Genomic DNA, 14,615 nt, shown 5'->3' with positions numbered 1-14,615 from the left:
TCTAGATGCCTTAGCAGATTCAGTATCTGAAGAAAATGAAAAAATAATAATAATAAAAAATTGATGTACTGTCTTCTAGATGCCTTAGCAGATTCAGTTGTCTTCAGTCCATTACTATTGCCCCTATTAAGGAGAGATGATACCATTACCAGTTAAACTTCTGATTCCCACTGGGACACTATGCTAACTACACTTTGGGCATAACTTCCTCAATTGGGTTGGGACCACATTCTCCTTTTTTTTTCTTTTTTTTTTTTTGCACATAAATAACTAACTTTGCATATGCATTCCATGTTAGCACTAATGCCATTAAGATCTTTCTCAATCAAGTGCAGATTTGAGAACTTGATTATGCTCTCATACCGATAGAAGACTTTATTTATGTCAGATCTCTCCAAATTAGTAGCACTCCACACTTGCTTTGAAACAACATTTATAATTATAGAGATAATATCCTGTCAGCTGAACGAAGCAAATGGAGCACAACAACAGTAGCAGCAAAAAAAAAAAACAAAAGTCCATGTACCCTGAGAGTATCCAATTCAGGCCCTCCTAAGGCATCATAGTAGTGATCTATTGGTAAAACATCAATTTCAGCAGTCTGTGTACTGTTAACCTCTGGTTCTCATTTTTTTAGAATTGTATAATCATAAAGCAATGGAAATAATGTGAAATTAGATGATATTTTTTTTTGGAATTGTACCTTCTGATCATGCATAGGCTGCAGATGAAACACATTCCAGAACTTCTTACCTGCATCAGTTCAAACAACTTAGAAGCACTTTACAGAAGAAATGGTAAATAAAAAAAAAAAAAATCAAAGAAGACCAATGATTTCAATGTCCATCTTATGCATTTGAACCAAAATCCCATTCTTTCAAGCATAGAGAGGGAGAGAAGAAATCTAAAATTGACATCTTATTATATTAGAGCAAACACAAAACATAAGTTCATAATATAATGGATATAGACTAGAAATAGTGCACTAAAATGTTTTTGGGATCAATATCCATAAAGGTCATTGAACAAGAATTTGTTCAACCTAGCAATCATTGGTAAACGCAACAAATTGTCCTGCTGTTCAGCCTACCCTCAATAGAACATTTCACGGATATGGGCACTATCTCATTTTTCACAACAGAGGAATCCTGATCATCAGATATGGGCACTATCTCATTTTTCATTTCAACATAAGCTACCATGCGATACTTGGAATTTCTCCATCATTACAATTTTCACTGCCCATAAATTTAAAAAGAAAAAAAGGAAAAAAAAAAAGAAGTCATCTGTCAGGTCTTGAGCAAGGGGAGTCAAGTGTTAGTTTTGCACCATTTATAAAATGGTGGTGAGACTTTAGACATACACATGGCATGCTTGTATGGCAATCCAGACCATCCAAATCTATGGATGGAGCACAAGGGCATAATAAAAAATCTTCACTGAGAAGATAACATTAACCATCAGATTTGTCCTTCCAAATTTGGACCATTTACTTTTATTTTTAACCATCTATCCATATGATATCCATTAATTGGATGGTTAGGATTGCTTGATCAGTGTGATTTAGAAATGTCTGATTTTAGAATGCTCCATCAACAATGAGATCCACAATCTGGATGGTGTGTATAGCTGTAAATCAATCTGATATGTAAGGTGGATGAGTCACTGCCAATTTTTAAATGGTGCCAAAAAAAAAAAAAAAACAAATAGATGCAATAGCTCTATTGAATTTACCATTTTATCCTAGAAAGTGAATTGTCTATCAGTGGAAGGAGAGTAATAAATATGAATTCCCTTTCTATTTTCAAATCAGGTGAAGGAAAATGAAAAAAAAAAAGTTGGGAGAGAAAAGTACAGAAAGAGAAGAGGGGAGTCTAACAACATAGAAAATCTGCTACACAAGAAAGAAATGCATCCACAACAGTCCTTGAAAATTCTGATTCAAGCTAAATTGTTGGATGTAGCTCGATGAGGCTGTTACCTGGCTCTGGTTTCTGAACTCCTCTGTTTCTCATTGCCTCTCTCACTCTTGTCACTTTGTTCCATTGGCTAGCACTTGCAAACATGTTCGCTAGAAGAACATAATCCCCACTTTGAAAGAAGCGAATCCAACCGTCTACAGATCAAACTATGTATGAAAAAGTTGGACAAAGCAAAAACTTTCAAGGAAAGAAATCAGAAAAGAAAACAAATAGAAGAGAACTGATGTAGTGTACAAACCTCAACTGTTTGAGAGCTAATGTTGTCTTTTCACATCTATATAAAGGGTGGGAAAATTTTCAAGGAAATTGTCGATGATGGTGCTTAGAAATTTCTCATGTAGGTGTTTTATTAGGCGTTAATTGTTTGACTTCTTTGGTTAGTCAGAAAGAACCCAGGCAGGTTCATTGCAACTCTCCACCATACAGTCGATTGCAACCTGTAAGATGATATAAGTTCATATCCACCTCACTACAACAAAAATGGCCTTGTGGCTAGAAATGAACAATCAACCAAACCATATACAAGAATTCCAGGACATGACAGTGTATTCATATATATTTACAGATTTTAATGCATGGATTGTGACATCTTTGGAAGAATAATAGCTGTAAAAAAAAAAAAGTAGCAAGCACAACAGTTCTTTGTGAATTGTGACAATGTTGGTACGACATAGAAAAGAAGCAATGTTGATGGTGGGCTCTGTAACCTGGTAGCTGGTGAAGGAGGAGCAGTTGCAACTGAGGGAAACGGGTTTCAGGAAGATGACATTCTCGGTCACAAGAATCCAAGTGCTGGAATTGAGGTTACTGAATCAATTTTAGCTAAAGTTATTGTTATGGATGTTTGTTTGGCAGAAAATGGGCAAAATCAGGGGACTGAAGTCGTGGAGATGCATGTAGAAGCAGATGTCTCTTTGCTCGATGAGAAGCAGAAATCTGTGGGCAATGCTATGGATGCAGGCGCTGCTTTGTCAGAGCAGAAGCAACATACAGGACCAGAATCAGTAGCTGGTGAAGGAGAGCAAGTTGTGGCTGAGGAGAATGAAATTCATGAAGATGTTGTTGCATGCCACAAGAATCTGAGTGCTATAATTGAGGATACAAAATCACAGGGGAGACTTGGTTACATAAAAGATGGAACAAACATTCAAAACTCTAGTATTCACGATCTCATAAGATGGGCCTCATGTACAATTGTTGTCCAAGCAGCTTAATCAAATGTTGCACATTTCCAAACCAAATCACAAAACTCAAGCAATATTAGGCAAGACCCAAAGACAATTACCACTTCATGCATTGCCTGAACAACTCTAATTTCTTGCCAATATTCATTTGGCGACTTTGAAAGTAGAAATATTAAAAGTTATTAAATAGATAAAAATTATAAACAAAAGGCTACCTGGCTAGGCTCGTTTATCAACACAGGCTGGAATCATCGAGCTAATGCTTTATCCTTTTGAAAATGCATCCTGTATTCATAAATAGAACCTGAAGGTTCCTGCTGTGTATAACTGTGGACCCACCTCTCATAGTTGTTGTGTGAGGGGGAAGAACCAGTATATGACTACCAGTTAGAGTAAACACTTACAGGAATCCTCTCTGGATATTTCTCCCAAATTCTAGCAGCCTCAGCACGCCTTTTCTCTGCATACATTCTGCTTTGAAAGGGATGTTTCTAGGGACAATGTGCAGCTTGGTTGCTGCTCCAAGGTAGCTACATCCTGGTGTATCAACATAAAAAATAATAAATACTCCTTAATAAATAGCTTAGCAAATAATTCACCACTAAGAATCCATACCAAAACTATCTGTGAGGGTGCATCCATATTTGGACAAGAGTATGGGAATTGGATACAAAGAGGTTCAGAATTAGAATCAAAATGGCTTTGGATACAGAGAGGTTCAGAGTTAGAATCCCACATGAAGATTGCCTTTATATGATTTAAATGATAAATATAATCAAATAAAGGAAAAGACTACAAATTCATATATCTGATCTAAGCATGATTTATTCTCAGTTCAGGTTTCATGGGCCTGAATCCAACCCCAATTAGTAAATCTGATTAAATTGGGTCAGTCAGTTTGGGTGCACACGCTCCTACATATTCATATAGTAAAATCTCCTTGACATGAGTGGTGAAAACAATTGAAAACTTCATATATTTAACAGGACCACCGTAAGAATGAAGATCAATGGTTCTAAATTCCATACAACTCAGGCCCAGGTTTGGTGATGCAGGTTGTTGGCCTCATAGGCCCAACCATACACATGCTGAAAATCTTCCTAGTTGAATGACCCTAGCTTTTCAGTCGGTGGCCTACAAATAGTTAATGAGAAAAATACATCCACTGTCTACATTGAATGAAAGGTTATATCAAAATGAGGAAAAACTGAGAAATGACTGGATGGAATTTTATGCTTGCCAAGAAAGACAACAACAACAACTATGGCATTTGTACTAGATTTGAAGCTCTAAAATCACATGACTATCAGGTCTCAGAACCAGCTATAATGTACTAAACAACCATCAATTCATCATATGATATCATCAACTGCACAAATATCTGCTACCATCTTTACAGACTCTCTTCTCAGTGGCTGCAATGTCTAAGATTGCTTTAAACTCATGCGCAATCATTACAGCCATTTCAAAACCTGCCAACAGGTAAGAAGCTATGTGAAGCATATAAAGTAAGAAAGTTATAGAGAATTAGAGTAGTAAATATAAACGAGCCCTTGAGATGAGATTGAGCAAGATCTCACTGTTGAATTAACTCTTTTATTTCTTTCTACATCTTCACAACAAAAGGTCAGGTCATCCATGTTTAAGCCATAGACCTTGACAGATTGATATCAAACCAACGACAAATGAACAATTAAATGAAGCATTTTCTGTGCCAACTTACCAACCGATAAATGGGAAAATAAAAAATGACAGGCCCATTTTAATGGCCAGCAATAATGTTCAAACTAACCTGGAATTTATTACATTCTGCCACAACTATGAGCTCTGTCAGACAGGAATTTGTTGCATCTATAGGAATGTTATAACAAGATTTCTATGTGCCTGCATAGAAATCTTGTTACTTTGATGAGATTGACATTAAGAAAATTTTTATAGAAAGGGAATGCTAACAAGCACTTTGAAGCAAAAGTTGGTCAATAGTGTTAGGGTCTAGTTTTCTACTCTTTTTCTTTCCTTCTTATTTCCTTCAATTGGGCTTACCAGGAAAAGAAAAAGAAAAAAGAAATGTGTATGTAGCTTGGTGACCTCTGCTCCTTTTTGTGCATCTTGAAGTTGTATCATCCGTTCCTTTATAGAAGCCATCTTAGTGGGCCAAGAATTTGGCCAGCTCACCTAAAAATGTGACAGACCCTAGACTGAAGTGGGCCATGCCACAGGAAAATGTGATGATTGAACGCTTATCATTGAAACCTTTCCTAGGGTCACTGAAGTTTTGTATCAATCTAATCTTTTGAATTTCCAATCAGCTACACCAAAAATCAGTTTCAAACGGTAGTTGAGAAATAGCAGGTGTTTTTCCCTACAGGTTAGAGAAATGCTTTACACAGGTCCAGGTGAAACAATTTGAGAATAGGGCAACAACATCATTATAGGTTCCTAAACACAGTAAATATCCTCATGAGGCTAAACCTTTGTAACAATACTACAAATGAAGCCAACTACTGCATTCATTAAAACAAAGAAAAATCATATCAAAAATTAAATGATTAAAGATGGACATCAAAAGGATTAATTTGTTGTTACCAGTCCTGTTGCATTTTGCAAAACCAAAAACCACTCCCAAGAGGACTCAGACCTTTCCGAACTGTCACTCTCTTTCCAATATGCCAGCTTCTCACAACCACTCAATTCCCACCTCAAGGAAAGAGATGATGAGTTTGCAAAAGCCCTTCCTAATGAGGTGGATCTATGTTGATTGTTCCCCTCCCATATATCAGGTTAGTCCACTCATGGATGGGCCAAAAAAGTATGAAAGAAACAGAGAGATTAAATGTACAACAGTGGTACACGTTATTGGTTGAAGCATTTCTTCAAACAACTAACCAGCAGATGTCAGCGGCCATGGACAACTGCGGATATGGCTGCCGCTACTTGATAATCGAAAGGGGAAGTGAGAGAGAGAGAGAGAGAGAGAGAGAGAGAGATGAAGGGAGAGAGATCGAGAGAGAGTACCTTCAATTTTCTCTTCTTTCAAGAGAGGCCGGAGTGGAGGGACATTGGAGAGAGAGAGACTTTCGGGATTTGGGGATGGGGCGATTTGGGAGAGAAGAGGGAAGAAGGGTTTTTGGGAGAGAAGAGGGAAGAAGGGTTTTTGGGAGAGAAACATTGGCGCGTGCGATTTAGAGATGCGGCGATTTGGGGGAAGAGGGAAAAATGGGTTTTGGAGAGAAGAAGGCGTACGCGATTTGGGGATGAAATTCAGGAGGTAAAAGACCCTCTTTTTTTGTTTTAATTCCAGTGGCGGTGGCTTATCCGTACACGGGCGGCCACGTAAAAACGCCGCACATTTTGTATCTACACGGGCGTCTCGTTGGGGCCGCCAGTAAGAATCCGCTGCAGATCATGATATTTCTTGTAGTGTCATCACATAACATGTGTTTAATTATGTTCTGTTTGAGTCTAATATGTCTGTTCTTTCCATTATATATTTAACTCTTTGCTTTTGCTATAGTTGTTTGATAGTCACAATGAATATACACGGCCAATATAGGCTTTGGCCACAATAGTATATCATCTAAGAGATTTCTAGGCCACTTGGCTTCTGATCCAGCCTTTTATAAGACAATAAACTCGGATTTCATGGTCGATTGAGCGATACATGTCTGCTTGGTAGACTCCCAAGAGACTGCTCATCCACCCAAAGTGAAGACATGTCTATTAGTGAATTTTATCTCATCTGAATCACTAATCCAGTTAGCATCACTGTATCCTTCTAATACAATAGGAAAACCATTATAATGTAAACCATAAGCCATACTACCTTTTAGGTATCTTAAAATCCTAAACAAGGCATTCTAATGCTCTTTTCCAGGGTTATGCGTATATCTAGTTAGCCTTCCTACTGCAAAAGCTATGTCTGGTCCCATTATGAGGTACATGAGACTACCAATTATTCTGGAATACTCTAATTGAGACATACTATCTCATGTATTCTTCATAAGAGTCACACTGTAATCATAGGAGTACTGACAGGTAAACAGTCAAAATGGTTAAACTTTCTTAATAACTTCTCAACGTAATGAGATTGTGATAATACAATAACACTATCTTTCCTAGTTACTTCAATATCTAAGATTACACTAGTCTCTCCTATGTTTTTTATATCAAATTTAGATGACAAAAATTTCTTAGTTGCAATAACTAATTTAATATTAGTTACAAAAATATGCATGTAATCAACATAAAGGCATATAATAACATAATCATTTTCAAAAATTTTACTATATACACATTTATCTACATCATTTATATGATAAACATTTGATTTTAAAATATCATTAAATTTTTCATGTCATTATTTATGAGCTTGTTTTAGACTATATAGTGATTTAATTAGTCTACATACTTTATTTTTTTTGATATCTTATAACCCTCAGGTTGCTCCATATATATTTCTTCTTCTAAGTCTCCATTTAGGAAAGCCGTCTTAACGTCCATCTGGTGTATCACCAGTTTATATATGGAAGCTATCGCTATTAAGACCCTAATAGTTGTAATTCTAGTTATAGGAGAATATATATCAAAATAATCTATTGATTCCTTTTGTTTAAAGCTTTTTGCTACTAATCTAGCCTTAAACTTATCAATAGTTTCATCTGATTTTAGTTTCTTTCTAAACACCCATTTACAGCCTATTGGTTTATTTCCAGGTGGTAGGTTTACAAGTTTCCAAATATTATTAGATGTTATAGATTCTAATTTATCATTTATTACTACCTTTCAAAAGGTTGCATCTGGAGAGTTAATCGCTTCTGTATAAGTTGTAGGATCACCTTCTACTAAGAAGGTGAAAAACCATCTCCTGGTTAGTTTCTCTTCTAACTCTAGTACTTTTTCTTGGTTGTATCTTTTCTACTACTTGCTCGCAAGCACTTTTACTAGTAGACGCGATATCTGATTCATTAATTTCTTCTAATCTTATAGATTTAGATTTTATAGGGAATATATTCTCAAAAAATTCTACATCCCTAACTTCTATAATTGTATTAAGATCTAGAATATTATCCTTAGTTTTTAAAACTAGAAACCTGTAGGCTGCACTATTTTGTGCGTAACCTATAAATAAATAGTCGGTCATTTTAGGACCTAATTTTCTTTTCTTAGTTTCAGGTAATCCTACTTTAATAAGATACCCCCATACTTTAATGTATTTATAACTAGGAACATAATTCTTCCAAAGTTCATAAAGTGTTTGTTCAGAAGATTTAAAAGGAATTCTATTTAGGATATAACAAGCAGACAGAATTGTTTCTCCCCACATATTTGAGAGTAAGCCTGAACTGTTTAATATAGCATTTATCATCTCTTTTAGAGTTCTATTCTTACGTTCTGTTATTCCATTCTGTTCTGGTGTATAAGGAGCTATAGTTTCGTGAACTACTCCACTCATTTCACATAATTCTCTAAATTGAGAAGATTCATATTCACCTTCTCTATCTATTTTAAGTCTTTTAATTTTTATATTTAACTGATTTTCAACTTCAGTTTTATACTTAGAAAAAGCATTTAAAGCTTTATCTTTATTCCTTAACAGATAGACTCTAGTGAACCTTGAGTAGTCATTTACAAAAGTTATGTAATATCTTTTTCCACCTCTAGACAAGTGATTTCTAAAATCACCTAAGTCATTGTGTATCAATTTTAATAGAATAGAGGATCATTGTATTCGTTTAAAGAGTTTCCTAATAAATTTTGATTCTACACATGTTTCATATTTTTTGAATTCTTCATTAGATATATTAGGTAATAAACTTAATCTTTTCATTTTCTTCAAAGATACTACATTCACATGACCTAATCTACTATGCCATAGATAAAAGAGTTCAACGATATAAATAGAACTAGATGTCTTCTTATTATTATCATTGGATACATTTACAGTGAATAAACCATCACTACAGTATCCCTTACCAACAAAAGTTTCATTCTTAGTCATTACAAGCTTATCTGAATCAAATACTAACTTGACACCAGCCTTATTGAGGAGCGAATCAGAGAATAAGTTTCTTCTAATGTCAGACACATGTAGGATATCATTCAACATCAGTCTTTTCAGAAGTGAGTTTCAGAAGTACTTTCCTTTTTTCGACAACTGGAGATATTATAGCATTACCCACGAACACCTGTTCTTAATCTCCTGATACTTGGTCGGAGGTAAACATGCTACGATCCTAGTTACACTAGTATTTAGTACCCACTCCAAATTGTTTACAAGAAAGACTTTTGACACCACAGCTACTACCATGTCAGACTCATTACCTGTTTCTGTAAGATTAGCCTGCGGCTTATCTTTGTTTTTCTTAAGCCGGTAAGTTTTAATGTGATGCTCAGACTTTCCATAGTTGTAGTAATTTCTCTTTTTCTTGAATTTATTGTTCGCATTCTTCTTTTTAAGCCTGCATTCATTTGCATAATGTCCAAGTTTACTATAGTTATAACATTTGCCATTTTTCTTATTATTTTCCCGACTTGATTCTACAAGATTTGCCTTTGAATCTATTTCATTTTCATTTTCTTTTTGGTCTCTGATTCTATTGGCCCCCTCTATTCATATGTGTACGATAATGGTTTTCAAAAAAATACCGTTCTTTTTATGTTTCATTCTATTCTTATATTCTTTCTAGGAGGGCGGTAACTTTTCTATTAGCGCTCCTAACAAAAACACTTCATCCAACTTAATTCCTTCAGTTGACAGTTCGTGAACTAGATTTTAAAAATCATGAATCTGATTTGTGATAAGTTTATCGTCTGACATATCATAATGAATGAAATTAGCAATTGCATGTTTCTTAGTGCCTGCATCTTCCAATATATATTTTTTTTCCAATGCAGTCAATATATCTTTAGCAGACACGTAAGAAGCATACATGTCATATAGTTTGTTAGATAAAAAGTTTAAAATATAATTTTTACAATTATTTTTATCTATTACTTCAGTTTGATTTGCTGGATCTATAGTAAATAATTCAGATAAAATGTATGAAACTTCAAGGGTGGTCAGTGCGAACATTAGTTTCTGTTTCCACCGTTTAAAGCATTATCCAGCGAACGGTTTGATTTTGGCTAACTCAGCAAAAACATATACTGTTATTGTAGTCATAATCTATATGATTTAACAAATTTTGATTTCAAGATTGTTGGAATATTTGGTTAAATTAAATAGACTATGAAAATCTAGAACTAAAAAAGAAAATAAGATTTGAGAAAGAGGACTTATTGAATTGAGTCGAGGTGTGACCGAGTCACTCGGCTTTAAATCAAATTTGCTCCCCTTGGACAGTATCCCAAGTGCAACAGGTTTCCAGAGCAATCAACCTCCAGGATACAATGACTATGACCTGGTCCCAGTGGTGCACTCACTCTACACGGGCTGAACCATTTGCAGTTTAACCTGAAAGTGCTGAGTTGACTTAGCGATGAACTCAACAATCAAAATGCTTAAAATAGAATATCAGAGAGAAGAATTTTTGTATTTGCAAATATAAATCGGAAGTCTTTATATAGACTTCGAAGTGGTGCATAAGCACCCTTTACAAAGGATTAGGTCCGTTGGGTTTAAACCTAATAGGTGCGATCAACCGGAACGGATACATCTCTCTAGTTTAAAACGAAAAGAAGCAAGTGCGAGTACACTCTCGCAAATAAAGTCCCGCGAGTACCCATACACATATGGGAGTACACTCACACTGCACCCGCACCCACACTCAGACTCGGACTCGGCTCGGTGCGCGCGCGTGTATAGTCAATGACATAGATTAGAGCCCCCCACCCCGGTCCAAATTCACATGCCCCCTGAATGAGGCTCAAGCCCAAGGCAAAAAGCCTATCTTATATACAAGAGAATTTACTTTGTTAAATCCAATGTGGGATAAAACCCACAATCCAAAAACACCAAAAATTTTCAAATGTTAAGGGAAACCGAAAATTCGAAAAATTAATTTTTTAATAGTTATTTTGAAACAAAATACAACACAGAACAGTTGACGAGCGGACTGGATGCCCTGTATGAGTGATATGTCAGCACATGTGGCCGCGTGGATGATGTAGATAGAGAGGTGTGTGTGCTTTTAGCAGGACTCTCGTAACTTTGGTAAGGTTCGTGAAGGGCGTATACGATTGCTCCTGTAATAGACCGAATCTTTTTCCCTCTTTTATTTATTTATTTATTTTTTCCTTTGACGGTGAGGGTTTTGCTTGAATACATCCTAGCGTAGTGGGTGAGTCCATGGCATACGTCGACGTATGTGTTGTATATTCATACCAACGGTTTATAGCATGGTCCCAAAAATGAAATAGATCCAAACTTCAGGTGAACTACATGTGAATCAGTAGTGAGTGATTAACAATTAAAAACCTTTTGTTGGCCGTTCGTCTTTTCCCTTCATCCTAAGTTCTGTTACCTTATTAATAGGCTGGATGGCAGATAAACATTACAATAGACCTTAGGAATTTTTTAATGATGATTCAATAATTGCATGTTGGATGGCAAATAAACATTAAAGTAGACCTTAGGAATTTTTTAATGGTGATTCAATAATTGTTGTTTCCTGTGGTGTGATCTTGGATTTACATATGCTTCGTGATCATCCTTTAAAATGAGAGGGCAAAATGAAAGGATGGCGTAGAAACGCACCATATACATCGAGGTAGGCGCCCAATCAAGAACTCACCCACAAAATTATGTATTACAGTAAGATATAGGTTCGAACTCTAGGTGTTGGATTTCGGCTTTTCCAATGACACAACTCCTTCATTTGATGAGGTTCCCTTGGAATGATGGATGCCCCACAATATACACTTGAGGCAATATTTTTGCCCATTTATTGCACCAATGTTGTCAAGTTATATATGCGATTGCATAATTTTTTAAAAAAAAAATTAAAAAATGTAAATATATATATATATATATATATATATATAATTAACAGAAACTTTTCTAAGTTAATAGATAATTAATTTTATATATTTAAAATATACTTAAATGAAATAAAATCAGTTAAAAAATGAATTAAATATCAAGTCATCAACATTGAACAATGCTATTAACAAATAACAAGTAACAATAAAATGAAAAAGTAATGTATTTATTATTAATTGTAGAAAATAAAAATATAATTTATAAGTTATACACTAACAAAATAATACTAAATGAATGTTATATATATATTGATCTATTTATCATTGTGGCATTTGATCACCACCATCATCATCGAAGCTATCTCCTTCCATGTATACTTCTTCTATTTCTTCATCATTTGTATGTACTAATATTTCATCAACATCCAATAATATATCTTTAGTATGATCATCTTCTCCTTTTTCTTTTATTTCCTCAATCTGTTCCATGGGTTGATTGTTACTACTCCCCCCGTCCATCGCCTTCAAGCTTGAAGTAGAAGTACATTATTCAGGTACCGATCCACATGTAACATTTTCAACTTGGGCCCATGTCAGCTCCTCACCAATAAAGATCAATTTATTTGTCTTTATGAGCCACTCATTATCTGCATCCAGCTCATCTACGCATATACAAACTAGGTTTTTCTTTCCTAATCTAGAATCGTTCTCACAATTTATGATTGTATTTGATGAAGACTAAATCATTGAACATCTTTTTTCTTTTCAAACCAATTCCTTTTTTTTTTGTACGAATCTGCATGAAAAAAAATGCATTAAGCATTAGCTTACACTTACAATTATCCCAAATGATTACATATTAACATTTTTATTTTTTTCAAACTTGTCGCTGTTTGACATTGTTTTTCTCACACTGAGTATGTGGGCATGCTAGAATTGGATTTGCAACTCCAATTCGAACCGAACAACAATGACCCCAAGCACTGAGGTAGGCAGACACATAGTGTATGATTGAGATCTAAAGAGATCAGTTGCCTATTTAGCCAGTTGCTCGATGTGTAAATTGGATCAAGCAATTTTCAGAGGGTGGGGTTCATCCTCTGATGATCGGTTACTCCTTTGTCTTCTGTATGAAAGGACTTTTTAATATAGATAAAATTAAATGAGAGAGAAATTATTACGGTCGGTCGCTAAGAGCACCTGAAGAGCTCATTTCCTATAGATGAAGTGAATCCAACATGAACTCAAATTACAGTTAAAGATTATCAGCTACTTGATTACTGCTATGAATTACACTACGGAATATAAACAACATACTAAAAAGTAAAGGGTTACACTAAGAAATATAATTTACTTGACAGGAACAATAAAAGATTACACAATAGAATGTAACTTGACTGATAATTTGAAAGGTAATTGAAAGATAGAATTGGTTTGTTTGGGTTTGTATGAGGCGATTTTTGTAATGCCTCAGTTTTTAAATTTGAGTACTCGTTTTTTAAAAACCCGAGTGTTAGCCTTTAAAATTCAATCTAGATTTAAACCGCTTTATCATCAATCAAAGTTAGTAGCAAACATAAGGAGAGTATGTAACATCCCGAATTTTCACGACTAGAGTTTATACTTGTGCTTGAGAAAACTAGGTCTTAATAATGTATAAATTAGACACTTTAAAAAATCACACCTTATTTTTTTCATTTAGATTATATCCAGATATTTTCATGAAGGTAACATTCATGAGAATAAAATTGATTGTATTGATTATTTCATTAGAGTAAAAGAATTCAGCAAATAATTAAACACCCTCTCAAATAGGAGCTTATTATATTTATCGAGTTTGTAGCGGAAGTATAAAACTAAATCATAAAACTATCTTCTTATTCTTTTAGTACAATCTTTCATAGGGAGATGATCCACTAAATCTTCAATCTGTACGTCACCTGCATCATCTGTATGGTTGGAGAGGGTCAACGCCCTACTCATAGTGATGGTTACCTTTAAGATTAACAATAATTCAAGAGATTCATATAAGTAATCTAAGGGTTCTGATATGTCACGTACTCCACTATTACGAGAGATATCAGTATCCGCAAACAATTTACATGAATGCATGTCTAGCAAAGTGTGTGTGGCTCATCATACATAATGATCACTGTCACAATGTGGAAAATAGTTTATAATATCCGGCTCGACCTGCATTCTCACACTACGGATATTCGTCGGCATGTCCCACGTTAATGTGGATTTATGTGAGCATTTCAAGGCGATACAATAACGTGATTGGAGGATTTACGTAACACGATGTGTTCATGGAGTGACTATTTGTGACATCCAATCCTGAGAAGTGATGTAACACGCATGGCGATTTACTTACATCGATTGTGCACTATGCCAACCAACACACGGAATTACGTGTCGACCAAGAGGGTCGCTATCCGTAATGCATTACGTCCACGATAAAATATTTGATTCACTAGTTGTGATGATACCTTTAACACATCACTTACGTGTATGGAACATAAACTAAATT

The 14,615-nt window shown here is 35.0% G+C and overlaps 1 long non-coding RNA gene across 1 annotated transcript; it reads right to left on the bottom strand.

Moving 5' to 3' along the window:
- Positions 1-76: 76 nt before the first annotated feature.
- On the bottom strand, positions 77-2,271 carry LOC131237101 (uncharacterized). The gene is made up of 3 exons (XR_009167033.1): positions 2,221-2,271; positions 1,982-2,116; positions 77-753 (listed from the first exon to the last, which is right to left on the bottom strand). It is a non-coding gene; the product is annotated as an uncharacterized LOC131237101 (long non-coding RNA).
- Between the last annotated feature and the right edge of the window lie 12,344 nt (positions 2,272-14,615).

The sequence above is a fragment of the Magnolia sinica genome, chromosome 2 (genome assembly GCF_029962835.1).
Source record: "Magnolia sinica isolate HGM2019 chromosome 2, MsV1, whole genome shotgun sequence".
Taxonomy (NCBI): domain Eukaryota; kingdom Viridiplantae; phylum Streptophyta; class Magnoliopsida; order Magnoliales; family Magnoliaceae; genus Magnolia; species Magnolia sinica.
This window is presented reverse-complemented; position numbering and strand designations above follow the sequence as displayed.